This window comes from Tursiops truncatus, chromosome 12, assembly GCF_011762595.2.
Source record: "Tursiops truncatus isolate mTurTru1 chromosome 12, mTurTru1.mat.Y, whole genome shotgun sequence".
In the NCBI taxonomy this organism is placed as follows: Eukaryota; Metazoa; Chordata; class Mammalia; order Artiodactyla; family Delphinidae; genus Tursiops; species Tursiops truncatus.
In genome coordinates this window covers 60916615-60930676 of record NC_047045.1, presented here as the reverse complement: position 1 = coordinate 60930676, position 14062 = coordinate 60916615, and the positions used below count along the sequence as shown (strand labels likewise).

The 14062-nt window shown below is 40.8% G+C and overlaps 1 long non-coding RNA gene across 3 annotated transcripts in view; it reads right to left on the bottom strand.

Moving 5' to 3' along the window:
- Positions 1–2068: 2068 nt before the first annotated feature.
- LOC109552852 (uncharacterized) overlaps positions 2069–14062 on the bottom strand; it is a 44695-nt gene continuing 32701 nt past the window's right edge. For 2 of the 3 annotated variants that reach the window (XR_012324842.1, XR_012324841.1), the window contains one exon: positions 2069–2689. This is a non-coding gene — a long non-coding RNA (uncharacterized lncRNA). The remainder of the gene's footprint in view (positions 2690–14062) is intronic. The other variant, XR_012324844.1, reaches the window with a different exon arrangement.

The following is a 14062-nucleotide window of genomic DNA, read 5'->3' as shown; positions in this document are numbered from 1 at the left end:
GTTTTCAGAATTTTAAAATTCAGCATAGTAGACTGAGAATAAACCATTTTCCACTGCTCTTATCATCTTCGAATGTGCCCTGTGATGTTAGAACTGTTAAATATTAGCTTTATCTTTATTTTTCTGCCTCCCCTGCTAGAAGGTAAATGCTAAGGAACCTGATCACTTTATTTATTCCTCTAGCCTTAGATCTGAACTAGTGCCAAGCACATAATTCTTGCTCAATAAATGTATGTGGACCAAATACTGATTAATCTCTATCAACTTTATGTTCCATGAAGCTGACTGATGATATGCCTATAGTTTCTGAAATAACATTACATTATTTCATACTCACTGAACACCAAAGGCAAAGCCCCACTTTCTTATTTCAACATACAGTACAAACTGCTAACATCTTGAGACATTTAATATTCTTGCTTCAAATGAGTTGAGGCCTCCTCCTCACGTGGAGAGTTACTGATTGGTTATCAATTTAATCGCTTATGAGATTGTTTATTTCTTGAGTGGAGGCCAGAAATAACACTGGAAGAGAAAACTCTTTCCAAAGTTCTCTCATGAATGTACCATCCAACTAAAGAAAGCTGAGAAAACATTACTTCAAAGTGCTTTCAAGAAAGTAATGTCAAAGTTTGCACACCGATGCAGTGCTGCTTTTATTTCACATAAGCACACGTATCTGTGTTTAATAAAATGTTGAGAGACATCTTGTTACTTCTGGAAAGAAATGAGGAACAATTGTCCTCTTACAACTTGCAAACTTTAGCCAATATGCTCTTGGACCAATGGGCCTGTCTCAACTGGTGTGCTTTCTAAAAAAGGCAGATTTCTAGGCCCCATCCTGAAACTTCTGATTCAGTAGGTAAAAGTAGGGTGCAGAAATCAGAAAGGTTTATAGTCACACCAGGTGATTTATATGAAAGTTATCTGCAGACATTACTTTGAGAAAAATAAAAAACAAAAAACGCCCTGATTGGTAGAAGGTTCTACAAAATCTTGGTTCCCTTTGAGCTCAACTCTCATTAGATTGTAATTTAGGCATTTGGCTGCCAGACAAATACCTATAAATTTTGATTATAAGACAAGTAAAATGGCTGAGATCCTATTAGAACATCTTATCCAGTTCAAAAATGCTTATCGTCTCTATTCTTCAATAGACTGAGGCTTTTGTTTAGGTTGATGCTACAAATGTTGGCAGAAGTCAAGTGCAGGAAAAAATAAATCAATAGAAATATTCCATCTTCACTTGGCAAACTGAATGTTTTCTCCCATATTACCTAATTTGCTTCTCAGAGTAACTCTGTGAGGGAGTCAGGGCAGGTATGTGTTAATCTAAGTTTGCATATGAGCAAACCCAGGACCAAGGAGGTTCTCACTTGCCCAGTGCTAAGTAGAATTAACAACAGAGAAGTCATCCCTCTTGGGACCGCTTGTGCCTAGTTTATTGTTTAATTACTCTTCATGGTCCCTTACATATATCAAAATATACCTTCTCATTGCTTTTCTTCCCCGACTCTTCTTTCTCTAGAGATGTTGCATGGAGAGTTCTTAGCACATTGCCCAGCTCATGGTAACCAGGAGGAAGAGGAGGGTTGGATGTTATTGTTGTACTTAAGATTAAATGAGATAACGTGTGTGAAAAGTGCTTTTCGTAAGTTACGCAATAGTATACATACCCATGCATATATTATTATATGACTATATGACTATATGCATATATGCATGTATTAGTATTACTAGTATTATTATTAATACTACTACTATTGCTTGTCTTTTCCTAGGCTTTAAGCCTTCAAAAGGGAAACTCGTGAAGCTTCCTCAGTGTATCTAAGGAAAACAGAGCCACCAACAGCAAATTTGGTGATAAATCATAAAAGGAAAAAAATGGAGGAAGGAATACATGCAAAAAGAAATAATACTTTTTTGGAGTAAGAAACAAATTAGAGTATGCTGAACTTTGAGGAAGTGCTCAAATGTAACTGAAATTGAATTGTGGGAGGAGGTATATGACTTCTCTCCAAAACGTCTCCAAATGGTACATAAATAAACAAGTATACATAAGCTTAGAATTTCTCCTTTATTTTCTCAGGAAAGTTCTTGTAGTTGAATTCGAATCTGCCAGAGATGTTGGCCGCTTCAGAGGAGCCACAGAGGTTGGCACCTGTGCTGTGAGGTATCCTGACTGGACCGGGTCTGAGAGACTCTTTTCTATCCTGGAAGCAAGGAGGCATTTCTCAGCAGGAAGCTTTGCCTAGTTCTCATAGCCTGATAAGGGCATGTAACACAGACTGCCTCACTGCCTTGTTATTTTCACTCTTAATATTTTCTGGTCTCTGCACCTCATTTCTTTGCCCATAATTCTGTATTGGCAGTTGTAATCAAATTCTACCTTGGAAATGTCAGACTTGGGAGGAAAAGAGAGCAGTTCCAACAGCTGCTGCTGTGGGCTCTTTTGCTGTGTCATAGTGCGGGGAGCGCTTAGACGTGAAGTTGAATTACCAGAATCCCTTCCGTCAGACAAACACTGCCTAAGTCTGGCGTAAATAACTGGCGTGATGACTCGAGCCAACTGTTCAGAATAGGAATGGAGTAAACATCAACGTACTACAAGTACCTGTCTCTGTGTACATCAGAATAGCTTTGCATAAAGGTCTGAGGGGCTTGAAAGGTTTTTCTCATCTAGTTGAATCTGAAAAAGAGAAAACAAAAGAAAGCTTATCATAGCTGACAGATTCACAAATGTCATGCATCTCACAACAAATTCCGGTTCACATCATTACACTGACGTACCACTGATTGTAGTCTGGATTGAACCTAACTTAAACCAGAATCTGGATCAGATAATACCTGGCATGCTCACTTACCTTACTGGGGCATCAGCAGCCACTGCTTCATCGATCCCGACTAAAATGCTCACTTAAGAAATTCGTAAGTCTTAGCCCCCTCTAGAAGCTCATAGATCTCCTTTGAATCCCATTACACAACACAACACCCACCCAACACCAAATACTTAAAGGTGCATTCAAATAGTATTTGAGAAACGAAATTCAACATGCTACTCTAGGAATTCCCACTCCTACTTCTTTAAGGGAAATTTTTTAATCGCTGAGAAGGTACTTTTCCTCTTCTTGAGCCTTGTAAGGAGCTTGAAAGCAAAAGACACTTTTCCTGTGACATTTCCCTCCAAATAGAGAGATGGGGAAACATCTTTAAGATGTTCAGAGGACACAAGAATGTAATCATCCCCAGCCCCACTAACTAAGCTGGTCTTTTGAACCAGAAAGAAATCAAAATATTTCAAATTCTTTACAGAATCCTGGGATTTCAAGATGAAGCAGACTCTCTGGCCTCTCCACTCCATTCCTTTGTTCCCATATCTGAATATCTTCAGGCTGATAAGCATCTGCCTATAATAAGAGCTCTATTTACTAAGCATCTACTGTGTATCACACCCTGGACCAGGAGCTTCACAAACCTCATCACATGTGGAATTTTCAATCCCTGGAGGTATTGTTTGCACACCTTGCAGGTAATGAAAAGAGGGTCAGAAAAATGTAGATACTTTGCCTAAGGTGATAAGAGATAGAAAATCTGAAGCCAGGTCTGTCTTCCTCCAAGGCTGTGTGCTCTATTTCTGTCTGCACATCTGCACGTATGTGATTTGTTGTACAGAGATATCGAACTTCCTTTATCCAGATTCTCTGTTTACTAGTCATATGACTCTGTGCAGGTCACTTAACTTCCAAAAAGGTAGGTTTCTGACAAAACGGAAATGACAATTCTTGTTCCTTGTACTTCATAGGATTGTTGGAGTGAAATGAAATAACACATATACAGTATCTTTGTAAGCACTAAAAAAGTTTTCAAATCACAGATGTGCACTACTCAGGGTTAGGTCTGACTATACAGCAGAAAAGTCATTGTGGCTTTTTAAGTTGAGCTGTATGGCATGCGGGATCTTAGTTCCCCAACCAGGGATCGAACCCGTGCCCCCTGCATTGGGAGCATGGGGTCTTAACTACTGGACTGACAGGGAAGTCCCAGTTGTGGCTTACATGAGAAGACAATCGATTTCTCTCTTATGTGAAAGATGACCTGAGGGAGGTGGTCCAGGGAAGGCATGGCAAGATGCCCAACGTCAGGCACCCAGGGTCCTTCAGTCATGCTGATCTCTTCTTTAGTACATCACCCCATGGTACCATATGGCCCCACCCACACTGACTACATTCAGCAGATAAGAAGAAGACCAAATGAAGGGTGCACTTCCTCTCACAAGAATCCTTTCCCAGAAGTTGAACACATTCCCCATTTCCCCATAATCTTATGTTATCCACTAAAGCATATAGAGACATACAAATTATGTTCAGATGACAGGATTTATTAATAAGGTTTTAGATGCAATGAGTCATTTTCCCTCTGAGAGCATAAACGATGCTTTCAGATTATTTCTAGGAGAAGATACACATCAGATATTATCCTTATTTCCAGGTGGCATATGCAAAATACAGAGCGACTACAGGGCTTGTTAAAAGTCACATGGTTAATGGAGAAAAAAAATCCCGACAAGGTATTTGACAGTTGTACCTTCTACACAATTTTTTGAACAAAGCAGCTGGAGAGAAAGTATAAAATTCAGCCAAATGTTGGCAGGAGAACAATGCAAACATCCTGAAGAATGACTCAAATGGAACTTTGAGGAAACATAACTAAAACCAGGGTTCTTTCCATCAAGCTAGAATGCGATAACCAAAATTCTAGTACTTGAAAAATTGGGAGGCAAGCAGAAATAAAAATTCCAGCTACATACTCCCTCACTTCCACATTTCATTTTTTTCTGTCTAACAGTGACAATTTTAAATATATGGAACCTCTAATTATTGACTCTGGTACAAGCTCCTGCTTCTTCCCATAGACGACTGTCATGTTGACTCATGACTAGCACCAAAGAATGCATCCTCACAACGTTGAGATATGTGTAGAAAGAACTTCGGGCTAGCACCACTTATTCAAGGCTATGACAAATTATTTTTAAAAATAAAGTACATACATTATGTTGTAGAATAAAACATTGTGCATGGAATTTAGGCTAAAACACAAGACTACGGCAGATGCCTAGGCTACCTCTCCCAGACAGCCAGGAGTCACTGTCACTCTCCTGTCACTGAGATGTCTCTAAGAGGGATTTGCACACTGCATGCTTCCTCCCATACCTCATTCAGGCCTCTACTTAAGTGTCCCCTCCTAACACTGACTTCCCCAACGACCTTATCTAAAAAGCCCCATACACTCCTTCACCCCACTCTCTCCCTCACCTGTTCTAATTTTCCTCTTGGCACTTATTAGCGCCTGACACTGGCCGTGTCTGTACTTCTGTCTTTATAGTCTGTCCCCAAATAAACTGTGAACTCCACAAGTGTGGGACTTTGACTTGTGGGCTGCTATATCCTACCTTCTGCCATATTTACAGAATAAATAAAATAATGAAATATTGAGAATTTTAGGCACTCTTGTAGACAAGAGAAAATAATTGATTTGGGCAGGTGATCCCATGATATGTCCCTTAAATCATACCATAGGTGTCTCTGACTAAGCTTACAAAAGCCTTCAGAGAGACCTTAGTACATCTTATAGGACACTTTTCACTCTCATTAAAATGAAAAATGTAGATAAAATCAGTCATTTATTTCAAGGCTTCTGACTGATTCCCATTAATGTTGCTGCCCTTACAATAGTTCCTTAAGTGGCTGGTAATAACCTTCTTATAAACTCTCAGAGTAGAGAATGCCAAGCACATCCACATTCATTGATTGATTCATTCATTCAATTATGCAACAAATATTTTTGGAGTACTTACTATGAGCAAAGCAATATCCCTGAGGATATAGCAGGAGCCAAAGTTCCTGCCTTCATGGAGTTTATTTTCTAATGGGAAGAGAGATGGGTGATAGAGAAATCAGCAAGTATATTTGGGAGGGTAAGAAATGCTGTAGAAAAAAAGAGAGAGTAAGAGAGATCAGGAGCTGAGTAAAAAGGGATGGAGGAGACAGTTACACCAAGGGAGATTAGGGAAGAAGGGAAGAGAATGTGAAGAAATAAGAGGTTATGCAATGTGGAAATGGTGGGGGGCGGGGGTAGTTTCAGGATTGTATCTTGGCAGGAGGAGAGGCTCCAGGCTGAAGAAGAACCAATGAGAAAGCCCTGAGCTAGACCTGTGCAGGTGTGTTCTGAGACCAGCAAGGGGGCAGTGTGGTGGCATCCGCTTAGCAGGCGTTGGGTCATTTGGGACAGTGTAGTCCTGGGGTCAGTGTGTGTGGAGAGCAATGAGTGAAGAATGGAAGGTCTACTTGATAAGGTCGGAAGGATACCAAGGGAGCTGGACCATCCCTCCTAGGCCACCACAAAATTGACTTTACTCAGTGAAGTGAGGACCGTGAAAAGATTCTAAGGAGAGTGGCATAATTTGACTTGCTTTTTGAAAGATCTTTCTAGTAGCTGTGTTACCAGCAAGCCACAGGGGCACAGAGCATATGTAGAAAGACCAATTATATGGCTGCTGAGAGAAACGATGAGAAAGAGCGAAGTCAAGGTGGATGCCAAGATTTGGGGCCTGAGTGACTGGCAAGACCGAGTTGCCACACAGTGAGGTGAGGAAATGGGAGGGATGTGGGGCTTGGGGACAGGGGGATTTTAGGTACCCAGTTATAAATAACGAAACTCATGCGGCCTGTTTAAGCAGCAAAGGGATTGAGCAGCATTCAGAGCGGCTGCAGCAGAGCCCGAGTGCCAGGCCTGGCCGTGCCACACGCTGCTCCAGACAAGTTCCGTGTCCCAGAAGACCCAAGTCCACGTTGACACGGGGTACCGGAAGCTCCGCCTCTGCTGCCAGAAGCCCCAGCTGTCACTCACCAGAAAAAACTATAAATAAATACGCTATTCCATACGCTTCAGCTTCTCACTTCCCTCTGCAGATAAGGACCACCTGCTGGGCAGAGCCGGGTCCCAGATCGCCGAGGAGCCTGGCTGCAGGCGCTGGTTCTAGCTGGAGAATGTGAGGGCATCAGCTCTACCCCCGCCCCTGAAAAGCGAGTCATCAGGGCTTGACCACCAGCAAACCCCAAGATATTCTTGCCATCATTTCTTTGCTCATTACTAAATGCTCCGTGAACATACTCTTAAAAGGGACATGATTTTTTTTTTTTTCTCGACTTCCAGTTCCAGACCAGGTTTCTTGTGGAATGTGCGGCCAGCCTTGTCCCAGACCGGATAAAGGCCTGAAGCAGGGTGGTGAAAACTACATCACTGTTTGAGAAATAGTTCCATGAGAGAAAAAAAAAAAAAAAAAAAAAACACACAAGATGTTTGACACTTGGGAATAAAACATTTCCAGAGAAGAATTAATAATAGTCTTCAGGCATAAGAGGGAATATACACCATGTAAATGATAAATGGATAATTAAAATTGCTTACATCGGTGTTTAAAAATTGGAAATTTGGGAGACCCTGGTCTGGCGCTCCTTAAGAGTAGTCATTATCACCAGATAATTATTAACTATTCATTTTATTTATGGAGAGGTTACCAATGCTAAATACTACTGTGCAAAATGCTTACTTACAACATCTCATTTGACTTTCATAATAGCCCCATTTAGGCAAGACTAGGTACAGAGAACTTAAGTACCTTGTCTAACTGGTAAGTGATGGAATTCCAATGCCTTAAACTCATTGCTATGAAACTGTATGCTGCCATTTAATCTCTAAGAAGACAAGATGTCAAGTAAGGACCCTGGAGCTCCACAGTATAACAATCTGCCCCAAATAATCTCATTAAATGTTTATCTTAACTTTGTTTTTCAAGTATCTTTAAAATGATCTGCTAGTTCTTCATTGCTAGGAATTTAGCCTTCTTTGTTTACAAAAATATGTATCTATGTGCAAAAGCACTTACTCCAGTTTTTTTTTCCATAAGAGGGAAAAAAACTAGAAATCTAATGTTGTCAGTTAGAAACCTTATCAGTAAGTTTCGTCATATCTACATAATAGAATTTGTAAGTAAATTACTTAAAAGATCTTTAAGATACACTTTAAAGTTTAAAATATCTAGATGGAAAATAGTGGCTATAGTATGATTCTATTTGAAAAAATATATACACAGATTTATATGCTTGTAGATACATAAAACACTTCTAGGAGGATGTCCAAACCTGGGAGGGGAAGGGAATCTGTAAAGGGTGAGGGAGACTTTTGCCATTCATTTTATATGTTTATCGTTTCAATTTTCTACTTTTACAGTTACTGAAAGTGAGCGTCTTCAATAAATTCTGTGTTTGAAATATTGTTGAGCCTTTTGAAGAAGGTATTTTATGTCTTCCTACACTTCATTTTTAAATTATAAAGCTGTAGAGAACTTTGTATTGTTTTGCTCTTCATACCAAATGCTTTTATTTGTCTTGATTCCTTTTTCAATATTTATGGCTAAAGCAAATTGCACAGTGTTAATATGCAGACATTTGCTATAAATGATCATAGTTTCCCTCTAAATAAAAAGAACGCAGAATTGAACACCTAGAGATGGTTAAAATGGTAACTTTTATGTTACATATATTTCACCACAATTAAAAAAAAAAAACCCAGAACTTCATAATATCAAGTATTGAATGGAAATGTAATCATCTTAGCTAACATTTCTTTGGTGCCTGCCCCGTGCCAGGCTCTGTGAAAAGCACGCTGCACGTTTATCTCCCTGCATCTTCAGACTTCTACAACCTTGCTGCTTTTCCGGCCCATTTTACAGAGAACACTGAACGAAATGATTTGCTCCAGGGCCTGCAGCTGGCAAGCGATGATTGTAGAGGGAGCCCAGAAATTCTAATTCCAGACACAGGAAGCCCTCTGTTGATACATTACTCTTCACAGCCTCCCTAATTCAAATGAGTTTGACTCTTGGAAATGTAACTGTGACATTCCCAAAGAAATGTGACTCACTTCTTGTACATATATAGTGCAATGTGAAGCTTAAAAACATAAAAAAAAAAAATTATTTAACACTAGTATCTGGAAATTTTAGGCCTATATTTTCTGATTTATATAAAATGAATTTTGACATCAGTACTTGGTATTCATGGCCTAGTTATTAATTTATAGGTGATGTTTTCCATATACAATAAGTAACTGGAATACACTGGCTAGTTAAACTTTCTGGCTACATCAGTGATGAACAGAAAATGTCTTTTGTTTTCATCTTTATTACTGAAAATATTTCTGAAATATGTTAGTATACTTTCTCTTCTTAGTAGACTCATAATGGAATCTTCTTTTCATGGAAGAATTTCTTGTGCAGTTATTACACATATCAGTGATCATTGTCTAAAAATATGTTCAGCTGAATTTATGTTGAGACTGTGCTCCATCCTGAAAATATCCTTTTTTTATACTGAATCATCAATAAGGGTTTGTTTTAGGTCATTGCCTCATGTTTTCTAAAAATAGAATTTTCAAAGTGATTCTGGCTAAGTGGATTTCATTTAATAAGGTTTGGCTACACACTAATGTTTCAGATAGTTCCACAAACACATAATTCTTGAATTACTGGATTTGGAGAATGCTCTACAGCGAAAGACACTAAATGCAGGACAAATACTGAATGTATTGTTTGTTTAAAAAAAAAAAAGAGGACGCTGTGCTTTTACCAAATACACATTCCTGCCACACCCTAATCCCCTCTCTCATCTCTCACCCAGATACTCCTTTGGAAAAGACAGGCAGGTGTGCTTCTGGTCTCTCTTCCCCCTCATGCAGCCCCTTACATTTTTCCTTTTTTTCTTTTGCGGTACGCGGGCCTCTCACTGTTGTGGCCTCTCACTGTTGTGGCCTCTCCCGTTGCGGAGCACAGGCTCCGGACGCGCAGGCTCAGCGGCCATGGCTCACGGGCCCAGCCGCTCTGTGGCATGTGGGATCTTCGCGGACCGGGGCACGAACCCGTGTCCCCTGCCTCGGCAGGCGGACTCTCAACCACTGCGCCATCAGGGAAGCCCCATCACAAGAGTCAGCTAATCACATTTCTAACCTAGCATAGACATGCCTTCAGCAGCATTCCTGACAGACTACAATCCAGTGTGAATGTTAATTCTTTTAGTTGTTGAGGCCTCTGCATCATTGGACATTCCTTCCTTTGTCAGACAATTCTAATTGCTATAATCCTGCTGCCACCGAAACAGTCAACTATCGATACTAGTTCTGACACCTAGAGAAACTCAGATTATGAACATACTCTTCCACAAACAGACTTCCCAAGTGTTCTTTGCCCGAGACCTTTCCTTATCCAGTTAGGGATTATTGAAAATGATAAAGCCAGAGTCTATACAGGCTCCTTATAACCTCTGGACAAAATGTTTATTGGAATGTATTGACTTGTCTTTCATGATAAAGCATCCCGGACTGAATTTATTTTTAACATGGATGGAAGTAATTCATTTGCATTATGTATTTGAACAGTACAGGTATTTATATCTAATTGTTCTCAGGTACCGACATTCAATGAAGCTATGCTAGAAGCCACACAAAGTGTGTTTTAAACAGACAATATTCCATTCCTCCTTGCAGACTGTCTAGCAAAGTCCTCAGCTCCCAGGATGAATAAATGATGACGGAACAACAAGCAAAAATAATAGCAATGAGCTACACACACAGTCATTAACACACTAAAAAGCAGCAGGGTAACAAGAGCCCAAGATAACAAACAGGTAAAAAGTTGCATAATTAGGTCTTAAGAATGTCTTTAGTTGTGAAATGTGGATGATTCACCTTGTGATTCTGGGTGTGGGTTAGGAAATGTTCACCTCTCTTAAACTATCTGGTAGAGCCAACCTGACTTCATGTTTTGCCAATCTACTGGGTGTTTGCTCTATTGGGTATCATTAGCCAACCAGTTTGACAAGAGTTCTTTGTTTTTTGCACTGACACGATTTATTTACCGAGTTTCCTGAACAAATGGGTTGTAATTTAGGTTATTGTAATGGAGAAGCCTGAAAGTGGGTTTTGGAGAGGATAGAGCTCTCTTCCAAGGAAGGACTATTCCACAGTTACAGTAACTGATGAGAAACGATTCTCTTGATGTCCACATGTCAGTGAAGCCACTGGAGGATGGGGAAGCAACCCTACAGATTAACGTGAATGGTGGAACATAACTCATTGAACTAGTTTCCCCTGAAAAAATTCTCAGCCAAACACTTCCTAACCTCTCTCTTCCTTAGGGTACCCCTAACAGACTGGAAGGGGAGTAGTTTACATGGAGAATTTGGGGCTTGTTATGTAGACATTCTAAATATTTTATTTGTGGGCAATTAAATGAAGTGAGAAAACAGGCTGCCCCGGGCTTCCCTGGTGGTGCAGTGGTTGAGAGTCCGCCTGCCGATGCAGGGGACACGGGTTCGTGTCCCGGTCCGGGAAGATCCCACATGCCGCGGAGCGGCTGGGCCCGTGAGCCATGGCCGCTGAGCCTGCGCGTCCGGAGCCTGTGCTCCGCAACGGGAGAGGCCACGACACTGAGAGGCCCGCGTACCGCAAAAACAAAACAAAACAAAACAAAAAACAGGCTGCCTGTGGGAAAAGCATCAGCCTTTGAATAATCAAATTTGAAATCAAACTCCAGTTCTGCCATCATTAGCCTCATGACCTCAGATTCTCTCTGAGTCTCAGTCTTCAACTGTAAAGAAATGCTGTGAAATTTATATGACTTATGTAAAACACCCAGGATTGTGTTTGGTGCAGTGGTTCTCAAAGTGTGGTCCCCAGACCAACATCAGTATCACTTGGGAACTTGTTAGAAATGCAGATTCCAAGCCCCACCCTAGACCTAATGAATCAGAAAGAAACAGAAAGGAGAGAGCAGCAACAAGTTTTTAACAAGCCCTCCAGGTAATTCTGATTAGCACAATAAATTTTGAGAACCATTATCCTGGCATATGAAAGTCTCTCCAAAAATGGCAACTGTTATATACTTCATATTAGTCAAGTACTTTACAGCTTACAGAGTTGCTTTTCTGCCCGAAATACCATCTACTTTGCTCAGGTTTGCATTTCTTTTGATCCCATAATTCCACTTTGCAGAATTTCCTCAGGAAATAATCAGAGATGTTCAAAAAGATTTTATGTAGTAGGTTATTCATCGAGGAACTGATCATGTAAGTAAAAATTTGGAAACTAGACTTAAGTAAACAATATGATATGGGTTTAATAAATTATGGCACGTCTGTGCGATGGAACACAGTGTAGCGATTAAAAATCATGTCATATATTGTATTTGTCAGAGCAAGCGTTGAGAATCATCTATACCAGAATCACCTGGGAGGCTTTTCAAAATGCAGATCTCTAGTCTTTATCTCAGATTTATGAGTTAGAATCTGTGAGTGAGGGACCTTATAATCTTTCCTTTCCACGTGCACACAGAAATTTGAACATCTTGTTTCAGATTAATAATTAATAACATGGCAAGTATTCGTGGTATATTATTATGTGGATAAAAACATATTACGAAGCAAATATTTACAGTAACTCAATAACATAGGCACCATGTATGTATAAAGATGACCAAAAATACAAGTGCTAAAATGCTAAGTAATTATCTCTGGATGGTAAGATGGCAATTCTGGTGCTGGTTATTTTCTTCTTGTTCTAAATTTTCTACATTTTCGGTGATGTGTGTAATTTCAATGAGAAAAGGGATGTTATTTCAAAAACCACATATTAGTGTGCGTGATTGATCTATGTAGTGAGGACTTCATATTTATACCTGAGGATCAAAAACTCTGATGTAGATACACATGAACAAGAAATAGAGAAAAAAGTAATAAAATCAAGACACGGAGGAACAAAGCAAATACACTTGTGTCTCAAAAGGGAAGGCATTTAAGTCTGATTGAGGAGTGCGAGCAAAGATAAATTCAGAATTAGGTTGGAAACCATCCCCTGCCCTTCTCCCGTCCCCTGGCTGTGCCCAGCGGGTAAGCTGCAGTCTGCCATCCACTAGGCAATGCAGGTGGCTGGGAATACTGCTGACTCTGTGTGGCCTTGATGATGACTAAGGACAGAAAGAAAGGAAACCAAAGGATGCTAACCTGGCACAGAAGTTGCAGAGCCTTCATGGAATTTTTTTTTATAATAGGAGGGTAGCCCATCTTTCAGGGGTGATGTAGGTGATATACTTTCTGAAGTCAGAACAATGGCGTAAATTACAGCTGAATGTCTTTGCCAGACCCCTGATGTCCCCTATGGTGGGCACTGGCAGATAACTGATAGGAGTGCCTGCAGAAGACAGTCTCATGGAAAATGCTGCTCTACCCACAACTGATCAGAGCCACTGGCAGTTAAAGAACTGCTTTCAGCAAGTGTGTATTAACTGTCTATCCCAGGCCCACCACCAAGCTGGGCACCAGAGAAAATATCAAGGAGGTAAAGAGTGAGGACTACCAGTGCAGCCCCAGGCTCAGAAGGGGCCACACGCTTGGAACTGAATGCTCCGTGGTCACCTCTTGAAAGTCTTTTTTTTTTTTTAATAAATTAATTAATTTATTTTATTGGCTGCCTTGGGTCTTTGTTGCTACGCACGGGCTTTTCTCTAGTTGTGGCAAGCGGGGGGCTACTCTCCGTTGCGGTGCGCAAGCTTCTCATTGGGTGGCTTCTCTTGTTGCAGAGCACAGGCTCTAGGCACGTGGGCTTCAGTAGTTGTGGCACGTGGTCTCAGGAGTTGTGGCTCGCGGGCCCTAGAGCACAGACTCAGTAGTTGTGGCGCACGGGCTTAGTTGCTCCGTGGCATGTGGGATCTTCCCCGACCAGGGCTCGAACTCATGTCCCCTGCATTGGCAGGCAGACCCCCAACCACTGTGCCAACAGGGAAGCCCACCTCTTGAAATTCTTAAAAATTTGATCTTTGAATTAATGTTTCCAAAGTGAAGTCCAGAGGGACAATGGAGCATAGGGGGTGGGGACGAACTTGTTCATCTCCCTCTATTGCCTGCTCACCCTCACAGGTTATCAGCCTCCTCCTCCTCCAACCCCATTCAGGGAC